At 37.9% G+C, this 6405-nt stretch overlaps 1 pseudogene; it reads right to left on the bottom strand.

The window, feature by feature from the left end:
• Positions 1-2049: 2049 nt before the first annotated feature.
• On the bottom strand, positions 2050-5951 carry LOC119000342 (acidic leucine-rich nuclear phosphoprotein 32 family member E-like; annotated as a pseudogene).
• Between the last annotated feature and the right edge of the window lie 454 nt (positions 5952-6405).

Genomic DNA, 6405 nt, shown 5'->3' on the forward strand with positions numbered 1-6405 from the left:
TTAATATTATTGGGTTGGCCAAAAAGACCTAATGAATTTTTCCATAAAACATGACATTTTTCCAGTAACTTTATTGATTTGGATTTTGAGTATGTCGGCCATCTCCCATGTGGTATAATGTTGATTGCTCTCAATTAATGACTTGATTTGACCACCATTAACTTCCACTGTGCGACCCAACCGTGCAGCGTGGTCCAGCCAGCAGGAAACGTCGCAAACCAGTTTTGACATATTCAATCAGTCACAGCACCTTCTCCTTACTCTGCACAAATCTGTTTTTCTCATTTCAGTCATATTTTTATCTTTCTTGAAATAATAAAGCGTAACAAGCCAAAAATGTAGTTTATTTTCTTCCATCTTCAATATTAAAATGGCTATATAAAAATTCATCAATGCTGATAATTTTCTAAAAAATGCGTGCTGATGTGACAGCTGTCATAATACAATCTAACAAAAATAGTTTTGAATGAAGTTAAGGGCAACTAAGCACTACTAGAGCCATCTTATGGAGGAAAAAATGAACTTTTTGGCCAATCCAATATAAATACTATTTTAAAAGCTGGCATCCTAGCATCCTGTTTAATGAGAAGTTGTAGTGACTAAAACAGGACATTTCAATTGTTTAAAGGAGTAAAATAGTAGCTACTTGGATATTCGAGCCCCCCCACCACCACTAAACTTATCACAAGAGTTTTATTTCAGTCAGTTGGGCAACTTTTTTAGTTTATCCACAGACTAAAACTTCCTAATTTTTACCTTAGAACCCCAAGTCAAATACATTTAAACTACAAAAAAGCAGTACTCTACCCAGTAATTTAAATGTTTTCTAGTCTGGAAGTGTAATTTCAATTAATTTGCTGACAATAACTTAAAAAATCGTACAAATCCTTGAAACAAAGGGGGAAATTTAGAGAGCCAAGATTTAAAAAGCGATTTCCTTGAACATGGGGCCTCACAACAAAAATGGAGATGTACTTGTCTACTCATGTTATGATTAGTAACCACATGAGAAAACACACACTCACACTTTTCCCAAATATTTTTCTACTTTTAATGGACATCCACTGGAAAACATATCTTACTTTAATATAGATTTAGTTGCAAATATGTTCTCACTACCTAATATATTTCAAACAAATGCTATATCTGGTAATGTGTTAAAGTATGGAAAGAATGATTAAAATTCTATTCAGAAAAATTAGAAATACTTGGAGAGTGGTAGCTAACTCATTTGGGACGCTAATTAAAAATTTTGGCTTCAATGTGTCATTAATTATTAATAGGCAGCTATTCTGACTTTTGAGGAACACAGTTGGTACTTCCAAAAGCCCCTCTGTGTCTTTCTTTCTTTATCCTGCTACACAATCTGTAAGTCCAGTAAGCAGTATGTTGCAAAAATTGCATTGATAATAATACCTGTATCTGAGAAAATACTCAATTTCAATTCGCTTAAGACTGAGACAGGTCTGAAAAGATAGTTGAGATGTAAGACCAAAGGTGGTCCTGAGTATTCATGTTTCCCAACATTTTTTTTGAGGAAGGGGAGGAGAATGAAACAAGAAAGGAAGGTGATCACAAAGGAATTGCCAAAAGGAAAATTAAAGAATGCACACTTAAAAGCAAAACAAAATAAACAACCGTTAGCATGTCATCATCTTCATTTAGCTTGAAGAACAAAGGGCTTATTTGCATGTCTCTGAACTTACCATAAGCAATTTTTCTTTCAAAAATAAAATTTTTATTTTATCAGATTTTATTTATTTATTTTAGACAGAGGGAGAAAAAGGGAGAGAAATATCAAGGTGTAGTTGCCTCTTGCATGTCCCCTACTGGAGACCTGACCTGACCTGCAACCCAAGCATGTGCCCTGACTGAGAATCAAATCCATGTTTACAGTTTGCAGGTCAGTGCTTAATCCACTGAGCCATGCCAGCCAGGGCATCAGAAATAAAATCTTATTAGTTCCCTAGCTTAAAAGTTTTCAGAAACCTTCCCCAAAACCATGAACTATATTGTTGATTAGAACCTTAAGTATTCTGCTTTTCTTTTCAAGTTACTCATGTGATAAATAAACACCCCAAAACCCTTAGCAAAAATAAAAAACTCATTGCCTTGAAACTAAAGATCTCTGGGTTTCCTCTAAAAAATAACCAATTTATTGAAGAGACTATTTCTATTTCATAATCCAGCTGACTGTGATTTCAGTTAATTCATAAATATCTTTAAAAACTTATGAAAGAAATGCACCATATTATGCCTATGTAAAAGCCATCATGTTTTGATTATGGACTAAAAATGATTAATACAGTGAGCTTGTATTAGAAAAATTAAAATTCCATGTAAACTGCTAGGGACTTTGACAATGGGGTAAATGAAAATTTTTCTCTACATACAATATGATGACTAACAGACTAGTAATTCTTATTTGGAATGAAAAGGCAAAACTAGCAAAGCCACACTTTTCCTATTCAAAGTTATACATTATCTTCTGTAGGGATTGCTATTATCCATGAAGAAACAAAGGAAATGTGATCACTCTATTGCACAGCCAGAAATTTAGAGAATCTGGTCTTAGGATGATGTAGTCATCTTCTTCTTCTCCATCACCTTCAGCGTCTAGCTTCTGTTTTTCCCCTTGAAGATGTCTCCTCCTCCTCCTCCTTCTTTTTATCTGTCTTCTTCCCTTTCTCCAGCATAGTCTTCATCCTGAATTTCCTCTCTCATTAAGTAGGAGAGGCTCACTTCCTATTCTGCCACTCCACATTCTGAGCCCGATTCATCTTCATCCTCAGCCCCTTCTTCCTCCTCCTCTTCCTTATATTCTTCAGATGGTCCAGCTTCATCTTCCTCTTCATCGTCTTCATCTCCATCCTTACCATCCTCCATGCACGAGTCTGGTGTTTCATTATCTTCCCGATCACATCCATTCGCTGCAGCAATTCAAAAACACTCTCTCTAGGGTTGTGACCTCATAGTTACACAAGTCAAGACTTTTCAGTTGTTTAAGATTGTGCAGAACTTGTAGGGCACTGACATCTTTGATTTCCTTTGCACTCATACTGAAGTGGGTAAGATTAGTACATTTCTCTGCTAGGGTTTCCACACCTCTAGAACATTTACTAAGTTCCAACTTCTGAAGTTTATTTAAGTTGGAAAGCTGGGCCAGTGAATTTAGTTCCACATTAGTCACCCTCAGAAACTCTAGTTTTTTTTAAAGGTATCACTCAGGCCCTCAATTTTGCTATCGACACACAATGGTGATTATCAAGGGCTAATTGGGTCACCTCCTTCCAGGCCGTGTTCGTTAACTCCAGGTTAATCCTCTTGCTCATCTCTATGTTCTCCTCCTCTTCTTCTGCTTCTCCTCTGCTTGGTTACCCTGATCTGTCTTTCCCTCCACCCTCAAATTATAAACAATTCAGAAATACATGAAAAGAAACACAAATATAAACACCCACCACCACCACCAGATAGGTGAGGGGGAGAAAGAAGAGACTAGCAAATGGAGTCCAAGGAGCTGGGACTCTAACTCGGCTGCCGACACTTCCGTGCCCTCACACTGGCGCACTCACGTGTGCACACACGTACACAAGGGCAGTTCCTTCCTCTTCAATGGCTGCTGAGAGGCTCATGAGCAGATTTTTTTTTTTTGCATGCTGGGTTTTGAGGTAGTTAGCATGTTTTCTAAAAATAGAGAAGGGAAATCCTATCTTCCTGGTACCCCTGGGCTCTGGAGCACACTTCCAAATCACGCTGCCCCTACCAGGGCTCTGTCCTCACACTGTTACCTTCCTGTATCCGTCTCATAACCCCTGTGTCAAATTAAACTTTAGGAATTATCACTTTCAAGCTTTTACTGCCCTAGTCACAAAAACTCCTTTGGTTACACATATCTTGGCAACCAAGGTCTTCTGTGATCAGATCTCTACCTTCTTTTCTATACCGATATACCAAGAATGAAATTTTACGTTGTTTCTTTTTTCCCCTCATACTGAATCAATTCTTTAAAGACATAGAAAAAGACATGTAAGACTGCTGTGAGGGCAGGGCAGGCTTCAGATTGTGGAGCCAAAATTAGACCATGAAACAGAATTTAGGATTGAAAGAAAAACCCAATTCTGAAAGGGCATGCAACCAAGCCATAAATATCAACTGACAAATTTCAAGGTTGAGGATCAGCCATAGTAAAGGTGGAAGAAGAGACATGATAAAATGAAGAGTCAAGAAAGGTTCCCTGGGAACTGCAGTTGCATTTTAAAGTCGTCTCAGGTAAAATGCATATATGTGGACATTTTTTAAGGTATCAAAAATGTAAGTCTTACATTGTGATGCATGAAGAAAGATACAGAAGAGGACAGAAGAAGAGAAGGAAGAAGAGAGGGAAGAAGGCAGAAAGAGAGGTGGGGGAAGAGAAAGAGAGAGAGAAACAGCAAAAAAAGAAGAAAAAAGACTGTAGAGGTGCTTATGTTATTTCAAATTAGTGTTTTGTGTTCCTTCAAATATATTCCCAGAAGTGGGATCACTAGGTCCAAAGGAAGATCCATGTTTTCAATTTATTGAGGTATCTTACTGCTTTCCACAGTGGTTGCACCAAATACCATATGATTTCACTCATATATGGAATCTAATGAACAAACTAAACTAACAGCCAAAATAGAAACAGGCCCATAGGTAGAGAATAGGATGACAGCAAAGAGGGGAGGGGAGGGGTGGAGGGACTGAGAAAAAAGGAAAAAAAAAAAAACTCATGGACATGGACAACAGTGTGTTGATAGTGGGGGACAGGGTAAAAGGGTACTAAATGGTAATGGAAAATACATAAAAATTAAAAAGTAAAAATTAATAAAGACTAGAATTTCTGTCACCCTCTTACCCAGAAAGTATTTCTGTCTCAGAGGTGGCTATGATGAGCATTGCAGACTTAGGCATTTAAAAACACTTTTTAAATGCCCGGTTCTTCAGAATTGTAAGAACATTACAGCTAGATGAGAGATGATTTTTTATCATCTTCTTATATGTCAAATTCCTTTGAGCTATTTACAGCATTCAAAAAGAATATTGACAGATCAGCAAAAATGAAAGGGCATTTTCATCACCTTGAGAAATGGCCATCAAAGGAATTGTGCCCACCAATTCAAATATGATCAATGCCTCTGTTTCCTTTCTTTTCTGTCATAAACTGTGACTAAAAAGAATTAAGTTATTATTTTCAAAGCCAGCCTCATCTTGATAATGTCATATAAAAAAGCAATTTGGATCACATGAGTTTAAATCCACCATGTGGTGAATTACACTGATACAATTTTATGAAGGCAATGTTAATCATATTTGAAATTCATGGCAGTCTGTCTAGTCCCCAGAACAGTTTAGAACAAAGCAATTGGCATCGGTTGAGCTTAGAATACTTTCACTTTTGTAGAAAGATATGTAGAAACAAAATTCAATTGAGATACTACCTTAAGAATAAATATCCTTAGTTAAAACCATTTGTAATAAAGTATATTTTCTCCCCCAACATACCCATTTTCTCACCTCAGGAAAAGGCCAGTGTTTCCAGCTGCCTTGGAAATTTGCGTATATAAAAACATGAGTACATTTTCTCTGTCTGCTGCCCAGCACATATAAATTTAGCATTTTGATTTATGGACTGTGGATAGCTTAGGAAGACACATAGGTTTGGCACATGCTCGAGTGTGAAAAAATTAGGAGCTTGGACACATCTTGAACTTTCACAATTCCTGAGCCATTGATTAAAAACTGCCAAAACCTCACTGGAGAGATACAAAGCCAGATGAGATGCCCAGGGGTCTTGGAGTAAAATCCGTGTGTGTGCTTGCTTCTTTCATCTCATCTGAGGGGCATCTACTCTGCTCTTGTCTTCTGTTGTCTGTATTGACTACCCAGTTCTCTTTCGACCTTCTGGGAGGCACAACCCCGACAGTTATCGGCATTTTTGTTACTCACCGAGTTCAACATTCAAGTGAGTTACCCCCTGTATTGAGTCTATTCTGAGATAATAACTAGGTTAGTCCCCTAACATACCAGCTGAAATAAACTGTGTCTCACCTGTAATCCATTTGCCGACTCTAGAGGACACAGCAGAGGAGGCAGAAGGTAGGAAGTCCTTTCCAGGAGTCCATGTGAGAGATGAGAGCTGTGCCCACAGGATGGATGGGTGGGTGTCAAGGGAGGAATCTGATTTCTCTCCCCATGGCTTTACCTATGTTTTAACTGAGAGAGAGAGCAAGGAGTATCATCAGAGAATGAAGCTGGAAGGGAAGGTTTGGGGCTTGAACAATAGAGAAAAAAAGTGAGACACAGTAGGCATCTGAAGAGAAAAAAAAGCATACAAAATTGTGAGTGGCCCAGGGACTTACAACATAGCTGCCTGGAGGCCTTAAGGTG

The sequence above is a fragment of the Sturnira hondurensis genome, unplaced genomic scaffold (assembly GCF_014824575.4).
Source record: "Sturnira hondurensis isolate 20B ecotype Veracruz unplaced genomic scaffold, ASM1482457v3 Scaffold0015596, whole genome shotgun sequence".
In the NCBI taxonomy this organism is placed as follows: Eukaryota; Metazoa; Chordata; class Mammalia; order Chiroptera; family Phyllostomidae; genus Sturnira; species Sturnira hondurensis.